Source organism: Lactuca serriola, chromosome 5 (genome assembly GCF_051521515.1).
Source record: "Lactuca serriola cultivar US96UC23 chromosome 5, Lser_US96UC23_V15, whole genome shotgun sequence".
Taxonomy (NCBI): domain Eukaryota; kingdom Viridiplantae; phylum Streptophyta; class Magnoliopsida; order Asterales; family Asteraceae; genus Lactuca; species Lactuca serriola.
This window is the reverse complement of record NC_136412.1, coordinates 317,744,351-317,759,252: the sequence shown is the minus strand read 5'-3', so window position 1 is coordinate 317,759,252 and position 14,902 is coordinate 317,744,351.

The following is a 14,902-nucleotide window of genomic DNA, read 5'->3' as shown; positions in this document are numbered from 1 at the left end:
AAGTCTACAAATCCTACAAATTCCTAGTTCACTTAAACTAATGCTCAGATACCAACTGTGACATCCCCAAACTCACGGCCAGAAAAGCCCGGTTTCATTTATGCTTTCAAAATAATTTCAGAGTAAATCCATTTATTTAAAAGAGTTGCGGAATTTGTCCCCAAAACATTACATGATAAAATAAGATTTATCAAAGCATTTCTTAAAGAAATGTATTTTCATTATATCTCAAAACTCGGGATGTCATGTTCCGATATAGACACAAAAGCATAAACAATAAAACATAGACCTTACACAGTTATATATAACTACTGGTCTATAAACAAAAACATCTTCACAAGTTCCCCAACTTATGCTCTCGCGCCACTACCGGTAATACAAAGAAACTGAGTGGGTCAGGCATGGGAGCCTGGTGAATACATAGGGTTTTCAACCCACAATAAATAATTATATTTAATTTTCACCAACCAACAATTACCCGATTACCCATTCTCATTATCCTCACTTTACGTCCCTATGACAACAATTATTACAAAGGACCTAATCTAGGATTTTCAACGGGACGAACATTACTGCAAAGGGGTTTCCTCAACAATAGATGTCCTAAATGCAACAATGAGGGGGATAGAGTACACCGGTGAACACATTGTTCACAACACCTACATGTTATGAACCTTCTAGCGTTCCACTGGACTGTCTAGAAAGAGTCCGTGGTCGTCATCCATACTCCGCTAGATGACTAGATCAACAACAACATCGAGGCCTCTCATCATTTTTATTTCATCACACATCAACTATCTACCCATACTCTACCCAACATTTATATATATATATATATATATATATATATATATATATATATATATATATATATCCCTATACTAATAAAAGAGTAGTTCTTTTGCCACATGTCACTATATTAGACCTCTTAATTAATGCGTTGCCACTTGTCAATCTATTAGTTCTTCATTTTAAATTTGTTAGACCTCCTCATTAATGTGATACTATTTGTCATTGTATTTATTCTCTATTTCAAATTTCAAATTTTATATTAATGTTTTAACTAATTCACAAATAAAAAATGTCTAATATATAATTAAAATTAATTTTACATATTTATTTAAATCAACGATTATAATTTCAGATAACTAATAAAAATATCACTTAATTAATAATTTATTTAAAATAATTAATTAATAATTTTGAGTTTTACTATAAAAATTTAATTAATTTTATAACCGTGGTTCCCACGAGTTATAAACTGGTGTATATATATATATATATATATATATATATATATATATATATATATATATATATATACACACGTTCTTACACAACTTAAAACCAGTATAATATATTCATTTAACACTCATTCCAAATTAAAGATAATATATAAACACATAGCACATATTTTATAGAGAAATAATTCATATCTATGTATTAGAAGAAAGTAACTACACATTCACTCATATCATATATCTAATATATTCATCAATACATGTTTTAAAATCGTGTATATGAAAGGGACTATGCACTCACTTGATAAGACGATGCTCGGACAACACTACGGCTCTTAAAATAATAATCTTTGATGAAACCGGGATATCTTTCAAAAACCGGGCTTTTCGCAGGCAGAGTTTTGGCTTGACAATTCTATTTCTCGGGATTTTTGGGGATTCGGGACTTGCTTCGGGTGTCAGGATGATACCGGGGCTTTGGGGGGTATTTCTCGCAAAGTAGAAGAAAGAAAAAGGGGTGAAAGAATGGAAATTAGCAAAAAATATCGGCGGCCCTTGAGATCTATTTAGAGGGGCTGAACCCCCAAATTACGCTGGGCGTACTCCGTTGTCGACATGTACGCTGGGTGTACTGGGTGGATCAGACCGGAGGAGTCACAACTTCGGATATGCTTCTGAATTTATAATTTTGTTTATTTAAAAATTTATGAAATTCATAACTTCTGCATACAAGTCCGTTTTTGATATTCTTTATATCTACACGTAGGTGAGAGTATGCTCTACAGCTTTCGTTTAGACTCCGTCGGCTAATTTTGACTTTATTTTTATTATATTCTTTTTAGTAGGTCGGGACAGGAAAACTCCGTTAGAAATTCATAACTTCTTCATCTGACGTCCATTTTCGTCTGTCTTTTCACCGTTGGACTACTATCGACGAGATCTTCGATTATCATTTAGATTGTTTCAGCTAGAAATCACTCAATCTCATATTCGAACTTTGGGTTGCATACTGCAAAGTCAAAACTTCGAAACTCATAACTTCCTCATACGAAGTCAGATTTAGACGTTCTTCTTATGCATGCTCTCGGTTTAATGTATTCTACTACTTCTGTTTAAATCACTAAGGCTAAATATCGCTCTATCGTAAATTCACTATTTCCGTCATGCAATGTCGTACCGGTTCTATCGTAAAACTTCGACAAGTCATAACTTCTTCGTTATAACTCGGATTTCGGCATTCTTTATATATCCAGAACCCTTGTCACGACCACTACAATTTCCTTCATAGATATTGGGCTTATCTAATATTTTATTATTACACTTATTCTTATTCTTAATTCATTTAAGCCACACAATTAAGCATACAACACATAATACTCAAATAATACATTCTTATTATTTCAAAATAAGTTACAAAGGTTAACCTAGATTATTATATCAACATTAATGCCTAGCCCAGAAACACGGGCTCAACTCAGAAAAAAGGTCCCTTTGGAGTATCTTAATAATCAACAATCATAACCTCGATAATCGGCTAGTTGAAAATATTGCTAAAATAATCTTACTCTGGTGTTTGGTCCAACATACCCAAGGTCATTAACAACCTTAACGAGCTCAACGTTAACTCTACTGAAATTTTTTCTATTTTTGCAGTTGGGTTAGGTGATAAAGCTTTATTCTAGAAGGACCTATTGTTGGGTTTAGATACCTTCCAATCGAGATTTCCTGATTCATACACATGTGAGGCGACAAAATCATGCAAAATGGGTGAGGATGCTCGAGCTCTGGTTTACAGTGGAGGTGGAAGACATATCCCAGAAATCCCGATGCTTCCTTAGAGTTGGGTGAACTGATTAATCAAATTAGTTCATTTCATTCACTCAGGAGCTTGATGTGTTTAGATGCAACCTCACACTTGATTGTGTGTTCTCCGTTGAAGCTCTTCGAAGAATATTGGATTCCTCAATTACCAGGCTCTCTTGCCCTTCCCTCAGTTGGATTAAAAAGGTTCCTATCAAAATTATTTGCTTTGTGTGGAAGGCTAAATTGGGAAGGATTCCTATTGTTGATGAGTTGAAGATTAGAGATGCTAATATTCAATCCCCTTGCTTTGTTGTAGACTCTATATTAATCTTGGCGAATTGATTGATCACGTGTTGATCAACTGTAGAGTTGTGATGGTGGCTAGAGATTGGTTGCTGAAATTTTGTGATATCCCCCGACATCAGTTCTTTGGTGTTTCAGACTTCTTGGACTATGCAACAAGTTTGGGGAATTGCCCTAGGAAACAAAAGGTTGTCATCAACATTTTCTATTGCTTATTATGAAACTTATGGAAGACTAGAAACAATCACATTTTTAATAAAATTGTGCCCTCCCCAACTAATGTGGCCGATAATGTAATTTCTATCTTTTTTATGGTATAAACATAAGGGTGGGTTAGGTACATGTAAATGATTTGTCTGGAGTTGCTCCCCGGTTTCTTGTTTTATGTAAACTTGTACTCTTTATTGCGCATCTAGTTGTGTTGCGTTTTTATTTGTTGTTTCCCAAAAAATATATAAGTATTTTTTCTTGCAGCTAAGAGCCGTAAAACCTAACGTTTTGCATCGCTAACCATGGTCGAGTAAATATATGCGACAATTGAAAGACAATAATAGTATATACAAGTTAATGAGACATTGAGATACGTCTTACACAAAATATTACAAATACACATCTACAACCCTTTCTATAATTGAGTGTAAATATAATATCAACTGTTTAGGAAAACAGTATTATTTCCCCACGAGAGAGAAGACAAAGCATTTTGTGAAATGTTAAGCAATTTAAAAATATTAACTAATTTATCAACTTCAAAACTTTAAATATTAAAATATCCTTAGTCTTTACGTGTGGGGACGCAACTCGCAAGCGACATTATATGGAAAAAGAAAGAATTGGATGGGTAACTACATCGATGCAGGACAAAAAATAAAAAATCTTTTTAGTATAAATAAGCAATTAGATAAATGATTTCGTATATGCAAAGAGTAATAATACAAAACAAAATAAGAACATAATATTTAATTTGATTTACTCGATTTTGAGAAATCAAGTTAGTTCATCTGACAAATAATAGAGATTTTATGGATGAATGCCGAATACACCTTTTGCTTAGCTTAGGGTTATTCAAATTCATAAAGGATCTATTTATATAAGTAAGTTTAACTAATTTTTACCAATAAGGCCAAGCTCAATAACTACGATGAATCTAACCCATGATAGTTTTTGATGTCGAATCTAAGGTTAGGGAGAGTTGTAACACTCCTAACATCTTGTCACATCATCTTTTTAGGTGTCTTGTCATTCTCTTAGAACCTTATTCTTAGCATTTGGTAGAGAGTGGTAACACTTCTAGCTTTCCAAATTTAATTAAAATATATTTTTTTTCTAAACACAAACAATTAATATTAACTAAATTTTATTTTTTTAAACCACAAATAATTAATACCAAATAAATTATATTTTCTAAAACACAAACATTTGATATTAAATTAAAAAAATTACAATAAGATTTTTCAGGGGGTTTTGTGCTAATTCTGAAAACTTATATTGTAAAAGAAATTGTAAATTAGGGTCGAATCTGTCATAAGGTCAAAATCAAGAGATCAAAAATGCCAAATTGTAAATTATGTGTCTTCTTCTTCCTCCGAGAGTAAACTCTATGCGCCAATCACATCTATTTGTCTTCTCTTTCTCTTTATATTTCTTCTCGTTGACGGGTTAGCGAGCAATTGTTAGCGAGGCAAATAGCGACTTTGTAAGGAGTGGACGAAACAAGTTTGACGAGCTGGAGGTGAGTCCCTACCGAGGGCCACTCCTTCCAGCCTAATATAGAAACCAACCCTTAAAAAATTTCTTCCTAGAGCTGCCTAGCAGCTATGAGGTCAAGGAGAATATTACACTCCATAACTCAACAATTTGAACCAATTTATAAAATATATAAAATAATTTGTCAACTTCGACAACTGCGGAATTAAAAATTATAAGGGAAGTCTTTAATTTACAAGGATGCAAGAAAATGACCTTATGTCAACTTCAACGAGATGAATGTGGTCATTCACCTACTAGTTGAATTTAAAGAGCATGCATGATTAAAACATTTCATCAAGTTTGTGATTAATCCATTCAATTTTTACATCGGTCTTTGGGTGATAAGAAATTTTAAGTGAATTCAGTAATGGAATGTTGTATTTTGAGTAAAAAGGTTAAATGAGAAATTTTATGATTTGGACAGCCAACTTCATGACTTTATAGATTAAGATCCGTAAATGTTTAGTCAAAAGTGCTTCAATGAAATTGTTAAGCTCTTTCCCATCTTCGTATGAATATAATGTTTATGAACTTCAGAGTAAATAGGAAGAAATTGTGATAATGCAAAAATGGATGAAAGTAGTACAAAAACTAGGAAATAGAAGAAGAAATGGAATATGTTGTACATTGCATGACGCATACTAATGGAGGCACCCAACATAGAACGGTGATGCACATTTATCTTTTATGAAAGAGGCAACATACAAGGATAATGCGACACATACATATAGGTAAAACACGACATGTTGAAAGTAAGATGCTAGAATAGTCTATGCATGAAAGTGACATGTAATACTGGCAATATACGACACATAAAACCAACTTGACGTAACGCAGTGAAATATATTGTATAACATTGGTAGTACGTTATGTGTAACGTTGTACTATGCTTACATGACACATAGTTTAATGGTTGCACGGCACATAGCAAAGTGTGATGCCTAGTTGGTAAAGAGTGAGACGCGACATGTATAGGTTTAATTACGGAGTTGATGCGTAAAATTCATGTACACGACATGTAAGCAGCATTTCCATATAACCTTATAATAGATAAGGGTCGGTTGTTTATCCCTTGTCCTCACTCCTCCACTTAGAATGTTGTGAGAAGCGATTTTCTAGAAGAAAACCATTGATTGAAGCTTATACCATGTGACATCCCCATTTTCACGGCCAGAAAAGACCGATTTGCTTATGCTTTGTTTTATAAATCAGAGTGATCGTTTAAAGAAAACGGTTGCGGAATTTGTTCCCAAAATAAAATATGATAACCATTTATCAAAACATTTCTCAAAGAGAATGTATTTCCATTAAATAATAAAACCTCGGGATGTCATGTTCCGATACAGACCAAAAGCATAAACAATATAAAATAGACCTTACAATAGTTATTCAACTACTGATCTATAATCCAAAACCTCTCGTCAAGTCCACCAACTTATACTCTTGTGTCATTACCTGTAATGCAAAGAAAACTGAGTGGGTCAGGCTTGGGAGCCTGGTGAGCATATAGGGTTTTCAACCCACAATAATACAATTATTATATTCAACCATCAAACAATCAACTCAATTACTCATCCCTATTATGTTTCTTAGGATTTTACCCTAGGAATTCAACTACTCGTCATTCCTTCATTCCTAAGGATTGACCTAAGGAATTTACACAAACTTCCATTGCAACATAAGGCGCATCTGCCAACATTATCCTTTAAGCGCCTCTGCCAGGATTATGTCATACACTATGAGGCGCGACTGCCAGGTTTATGACATTCTCTTTTAGGCACATCTGCCGACATTATCTTATAAGCGCATCTGCCAAGATTATCCTATAAGCGCATCTGCTATTATTATGACAATCTCTATTTGGCGCATCTGCCGACATTATCCTATAAGCGCATCTGCCAGGATTTATGACATTCGCTACTTGGTGCATCTATCAATATTATTCTCCAGCACATCTGCTAGCTTTATGACATTCTTTAATTGGTGCGTCTACCAATATCATTCTTAATTATCTTTCATACCTCATCACTTTATCACATACCAACTATCTCATCTACCCATGTTCTACCCAACATATTTGTAGATATAGAATACACATACCGTTTATCTCTTTTAAAACTATATAAAACATTCATTCCATACTCATCTCAAATAAACAACAATATATAAACACATAGCACGTATTTTATACCAAATACTTCATATTTATGTGTTAGAAGAAAGTAACCATACACTCTCCCAAACATACACTTAATACATTCAAACAATACTTGTATTATACCCGTGTTTATGAAAGGGACTATACACCCACCCATATAAACAACCTCATATTATACACGTAGCACGTATTTCATAGAAAATACTTAATAATTATGCGTTAGAAGAAAATAACCACACACTCACCTGATCAGAAGATGATCGGACAGCACTACAGCTTATAGAAGTAGTAATCCACAGTAGATCTGGAAGATCTTCACAAAAATCGAACTTCTCGCGGGCAGAGCTTCGGCTCGGGAACCGCACTTCTCCGGATCTTCAGGATCTCGGGACTCGCCTCGGGGCTCGAGTATGATACCGGGGCTTCGGGGTATTTCTGGCACGCAAATCGATGCAAAACGGGAGAGAGAAGAGAGGAAATTGGCATTTGGGTCGGCTGACCTCGCATCCTATTTATAGGAGGCTGGAGCCTCGGAGTACGCGGGGCGTACGCCAGTATGCGGGGCGTACTGGTCCGAAAAACGTCACTGCGTTCGTCATCCGAAGCCACTTGCTGCGAATGTCGACGCTTCGGAGTACACGGGGCGTACTCGAGTATGCGGGGCGTACCTCGGATCAGACCGGTGACTCCTTCGGATAATGCTTCCGAATTAAAGATTAAAAATAAATACAAATTATTTAATAATCTTCGGAAATTCATATCTTCTTCATACGAACTCCGTTTTTGACGTTCTTTATATCCACGCGAAGGTGAGACTACGATCTACAACTTTCGTTTAGACTCCGTCGGCTAATTTTGACTTTTATTTTTATTATTTATTTTTAATAGGCCGGGACAGAAACTTTCGTTAAAAATTCATAACTTCTTCGTTTGACGTCCGTTCTCGCCTAACTTTATATCGCTTCGACACCAATAATGAGATCTTCGATTCTCATTTAGATTGCTTTGGCTAAATACCGCTCTAACGTAAATTCACCTTTTACGTTGCATTGCGTCGTGCCGGTTCTGTCGCGAAACTTCGACGGGTCATAACTTCTTCGTTATAACTCGGATTTTGGCGTTCTTTATATGCACGGAAACCTTGTAACATATACTACAACTTAGTTAGGATTATTCATCCTAAATAATCTTCTATCAAAAAGTCATTTTTGACGCTTATCGTCTCTAAATTGACTAGCCCTGATCTACGGACGTTACAATTATCTCCCCCTTAGGATGATTACGTCCCGGAATCATCAACGAAATAGGATTCGCATACTGACTCCATAAGTTATTTATCCATTCTAAGTAATAACCTTGATGGGTCGTGATCTATTGACCTCTCATCGCACGATGCGACGCTTAGACTCGGTCTTTAATAAAGTTAAATTCCAGAATGGAATATACCTTCCTTCATATTCTAATGTGATATAATCACATTTCAGCATGTATCACTTCTACCTGCAAACTTCTTTTAACAACGAGAGCGACACTATCAATCGCATTAACTTCAACCTTCTGACTTAAGTCAGATGTTACATCTAACTTGGTCCTCTAGACCACGTAACATACTCCTCGTAGTCGAACTGAAATTTAAACATGACCACTAGGGTCGGAACAAGAACCATCTTACTAGTCATTACCGAAACAACGGTAATGACATACCAGAATAAAATTGAATCAATCACTAGCTTCTTGGTAACCTTGTGACTTTCCCTGATCCAAGTGCGAGTCCTGTGCTTCCGGTAGTATATGCATCTACTACCTTTCACACCTACTCATACTCGTCCCAAGTATTGTCTCGTAGTCGACCAAGTCACCATACAAGAAAATCAGACAATCATTCAACACATCAGTTAACAGAACTAGGGTTTATATTAATTCCTTGAAACGATTACACAAAAGTTCAAGTTCACCCTATACTATGCCTCTAATAGGCTACACCACATGTTACTTTTCATATCGCTACTTTATAACTTGATCTTTAGATATAAGATCCTTATTCCTGATTCCTTGCATTGCCATCTGCTTCATCAAGGATCATTTGAAATGCTCTTGCCTTTAGCTTTGGCGGCGCCTCTAGCCTTGCTGCTTGATTTTTCCTTGGGCAGTCTTGCTTGAAGTGCCCCTCTTCTTTACATTCATAACACACCTTTTTGTCGAAAATACATTCATCGGCATAGTGCCCATGCTTTCCACACTTGAAACATGTCACCTCCATGCCACATTTTCCTGAGTGCTTCTTTTTGCACTTATCACACCACCTTGCCTCATCCCTTCCTCCTCCTCCAGACTTTGAGAATTTTCCTTTCTTATTAGAACCTGAAGTTCCTTCCAACTTTCTCTTCTCGCCAACTTCAACCTTACTGTCAGTCCTCCCCTTGATCATATTCTCAATAGACTTGGCAGCCCAAATGGCTGCCTCTAAGGTAGGTGCCTGACGTACTGGCACCGCATACTCCCAAGGGAGTCCCTTTGCGTACCGGTCAACTTTTGTCAGCTCGTCTGGGACGATGCGTAAAGCAAACTCCATCTTGTCTGTGAAGGCATTAGTGTATTCATCCACTGACATGCTGCCTTTCTTCAATATCAGAAACTTATTCTCCAACTCCAATAGATTTGAGCAGAGCAGAACTTGCGCTTGAATTGCACCAAGAACTCTGCCCAGGTCAGTTGCAGTGGCTCATTAGGACTTAGGATCTTCCCCAAAGTGTTCCACCAACGAACAGCCCCACCCCTGAACTGACGTACTACATAGATAGTTTGCAACTTGCCTCTGCAGCCACAAGTCATGAAGGCTAACTCCATTTCGGAAATCCAATCCATAAATCCAATCGGATCCTCCTTTCCGTTGAAGGTCGATGGTTTGCAAGTTAGAAAGTCCTTGTACTTGCATCCCATTCCATCATTCCTTCCACCATGGTTGTCTTGCCTAACTATCGGTGGGTTGGCTTGACCAACAGATCCACTGAAGTTTCCACCTTCCGAGTGCCCTTCATTTAGTTCAGGCTCCTCCACACGAATTGACAGTTCTTCACGATTCTGTTGAAGCAACCGTCTAGTTTCATCCATCTGACGATCCAACATCGTCTGAATCATCATTTGCACACCAGCCATGGTTATTGGCTCAGGTGTTGCTGCTACGACAGGTACTTGTTCAATCATTGGTGGTTGATTCCTGTTTTCATCAGCATTTCCAACTCCACTTCTTGTTCTCACCATTTTTGATCTATACACCGAATAAGGTGAAATTAGATCCTCATTCACGATAGATATTCAAATCATCCTTATCACTCCGAAACGTTTACATGCTAGTTCTAACATCGTAGACGTACGCTTAGAATCCTACACACATAAGGTTTCCAGATCCGGTCGGCAACAGACCATAGATCCAAACAAATAATAGCATCAATATAGCTATCACACAAAACATTTTGCACATAACAGCATTTTAGGCATCATTCCTAAAATAACTAGTGCTTGTGTCAATTTAAGGTGTACTACCTAACATATTTTAGACACACTCCTCACAACCATTACTTAGCACTCTAAGTTTAAGTCTAGAAATCCTACAAATTCCTAGTTCGCTTAAACTAATGCTCTGATACCAACTGTGACATCCCCATTTTCATGGCCAGAAAAGACCGATTTGCTTATGCTTTGTTTTATAAATCAGAGTGATCGTTTAAAGAAAACGGTTGCGGAATTTGTTCCCAAAATAAAATATGATAACCATTTATCAAAACATTTCTCAAAGAGAATGTATTTCCATTAAATAATAAAACCTCGGGATGTCATGTTCCGATACAGACCAAAAGCATAAACAATATAAAATAGACCTTACAATAGTTATTCAACTACTGATCTATAATCCAAAACCTCTCGTCAAGTCCACCAACTTATACTCTTGTGTCATTACCTGTAATGCAAAGAAAACTGAGTGGGTCAGGCTTGGGAGCCTGGTGAGCATATAGGGTTTTCATCCCACAATAATACAATTATTATATTCAACCATCAAACAATCAACTCAATTACTCATCCCTATTATGTTTCTTAGGATTTTACCCTAGGAATTCAACTACTCGTCATTCCTTCATTCCTAAGGATTGACCTAAGGAATTTACACAAACTTCCATTGCAACATAAGGCGCATCTGCCAACATTATCCTTTAAGCGCCTCTGCCAGGATTACGTCATACACTATGAGGCGCGACTGCCAGGTTTATGACATTCTCTTTTAGGCACATCTGCCGACATTATCTTATAAGCGCATCTGCCAAGATTATCCTATAAGCGCATCTGCTATTATTATGACAATCTCTATTTGGCGCATCTGCCGACATTATCCTATAAGCGCATCTGCCAGGATTTATGACATTCGCTACTTGGTGCATCTATCGATATTATTCTCCATCACATCTGCTAGCTTTATGACATTCTTTAATTGGTGCGTCTACCAATATCATTCTTAATTATCTTTCATACCTCATCACTTTATCACATACCAACTATCTCATCTACCCATGTTCTACCCAACATATTTGTAGATATAGAATACACATACAGTTTATCTCTTTTAAAACTATATAAAACATTCATTCCATACTCATCTCAAATAAACAACAATATATAAACACATAGCACGTATTTTATACCAAATACTTCATATTTATATGTTAGAAGAAAATAACCATACACTCTCCCAAACATACACTTAATACATTCAAACAATACTTGTATTATACCCGTGTTTATGAAAGGGACTATACACCCACCCATATAAACAACCTTATATTATACACGTAGCACGTATTTCATAGAAAATACTTAATAATTATGCGTTAGAAGAATATAACCACACACTCACCTGATCAGAAGATGATCGGACAGCACTACAGCTTATAGAAGTAGTAATCCACAGCAGATCTGGAAGATCTTCACAAAAATCGAACTTCTCGCGGGCAGAGCTTCGGCTCGGGAACCGCACTTCTCCGGATCTTCAGGATCTCGGGACTCGCCTCGGGGCTCGAGTATGATACCGGGGCTTCGGGGTATTTCTGGCACGCAAATCGATGCAAAACGGGAGAGAGAAGAGAGGAAATTGGCATTTGGGTCGGCTGCCCTCGCATCCTATTTATAGGAGGCTGGAGCCTCGGAGTACGCGGGGCGTACGCCAGTATGCGGGGCGTACTGGTCCGAAAAACGTCACTGCGTTCGTCATCCGAAGCCACTTGCTGCGAATGTCGACACTTCGGAGTACGCGGGGCGTACTCGAGTATGCGGGGCGTACCTCGGATCAGACCGGTGACTCCTTCGGATAATGCTTCCGAATTAAAGATTAAAAATAAATACAAATTATTTAATAATCTTCGGAAATTCATATCTTCTTCATACGAACTCCGTTTTTGACGTTCTTTATATCCACACGAAGGTGAGACTACGATCTACAACTTTCGTTTAGACTCCGTCGGCTAATTTTGACTTTTATTTTTATTATTTATTTTTAATAGGCCGGGACAGAAACTTTCGTTAAAAATTCATAACTTCTTCGTTTGACGTCCGTTCTCGCCTAACTTTATATCGCTTCGACACCAATAATGAGATCTTCGATTCTCATTTAGATTGCTTTGGCTAAATACCGCTCTAACGTAAATTCACCTTTTACGTTGCATTGCGTCGTGCCGGTTCTGTCGCGAAACTTCGACGGGTCATAACTTCTTCGTTATAACTCGGATTTTGGCGTTCTTTATATGCACGGAAACCTTGTAACATATACTACAACTTAGTTAGGATTATTCATCCTAAATAATCTTCTATCAAAAAGTCATTTTTGACGCTTATCGTCTCTAAATTGACTAGCCCTGATCTACGGGCGTTACATACCAAGGGATTGTAAAGGGGAATCAAATACTTTGACATCTAGAAAGTGAATCCAGGTTGCCATCTTCTCATGTCCTTGAGTTCCCAAAACGGTAACATTGGAACTTTCTCCGTAACTTTCACTTGTGTGTCTATCGTAACACTTGCTTCACTGTTTCTCTTTATCTTCTTGTTTATTTTATTTCTCTCTTTGCTTCTATGCTTATATTTATTCTCTATCCCCTCTTTCTTTCTTTCCCTCTTTTCTTTCTGTTTTCTTTCCTTTTTTCTATTTCTTTCTTTCTTTCTTTCTTTCTTTCTTTTCTTTATTTTTTCTATCTCTATTCATAATTTTATTATTCTCTCTTTCTAATCTTTCGCTATCTTTTATTTACTATTTCTACTGTTTCTTAATCTCCATTTCTCTACTCTTTTCTTTTATGGACACATGCCCTAACTATTGTCCACCTACTACGATACATCACCTTTAACACATATTTCTATCATGATAACCATGGTATCATTTTCTCTACACTCATAACATCTCTTTACTTAGATAGCCAATTATTTTGTCATTTCGCAAAATCACCTTTTATTTTTTCTTATTGACATGTTGACCCAAACCCTTGCGGTCGATCCATTTACTAAAGTTAAGCCCTTTCTTTCTTCATATACACATGAGTATAACCATATATATAAAATATCATAACATGGGTTATTAATAAAACCAGTTCAATTTCTATCTCTTAGCTGTGTAAAATAGCACCAACTATAAACATATAGGACCTAAGTAGTCATCACTAATAGTGGTCCTAATCACTTTGGTTCTTTTTATCTCCCACAATTTATGTCTAGGTGTGGACATCCTAAACCTAATTCGCTTAAACTATGGCTTTGATACCATTTGTAATGATCCGAATTTTGTCAATAAAACATTTCGGGGATTTGTCAGAGTGTTTATATAACATTCAAAGACCAGATTTTTAAAAAACATTTTACATCCCAAAATAAATTCAAGTTTACACCATATCTTAACCATAATTTAAAGCAACAATGATACATTAAATGAAATCCACATCTAGTCCATGTCCTTGATGCTACTATCCCCTCTTGTACTACGACTACTACCTAAACCTGTATCGTATATGAAACTACAAACATTAGACAAAAAGTCTAATGAGTTAGAAAACAGTCTATGAACGTCTTTTCATACTCTACCATTCTCTTTTCTCTTTAAGACCCTACTATTCTATTTACATAAAATAAGTACATCTATCATATAGAGTGACATCATAACTCTAACCTTACCAATGTACAATAATTCAAACTCAACCCCTTACTTTGATTCCTCACGGATCCTTTGCTAACATTTATTTTTATAAATTTGTCACGGAATACAATGATCCCTTGTAGGTCCACAACTCTTTCTACCAATTGTCTTCGTCTCTCTCTCTCTCTCTCTCTCTCTTTCTCTCTCTCTCTCTCCCCCCCTCTCTCTCTCTCTCTCTCTCTCTCTTTCTCTCTTTCGCTCTCTATGTCATTATCTATTTCTGTATCTCTATATCTTCATATTCTCTTTATATGTAACTCTTCTTATTCTTTCTATTTATATATATTCGTATTCTCTCCATATATATCTATTTTCATTCTCTCTCTATCTCTATCTCCTCTCATTCTTTCTACCTCTTCTCATTATATCTCTATCCTTATCTATTCTCATTCTCTTCATCTCTGCCTCATATCATTCTCA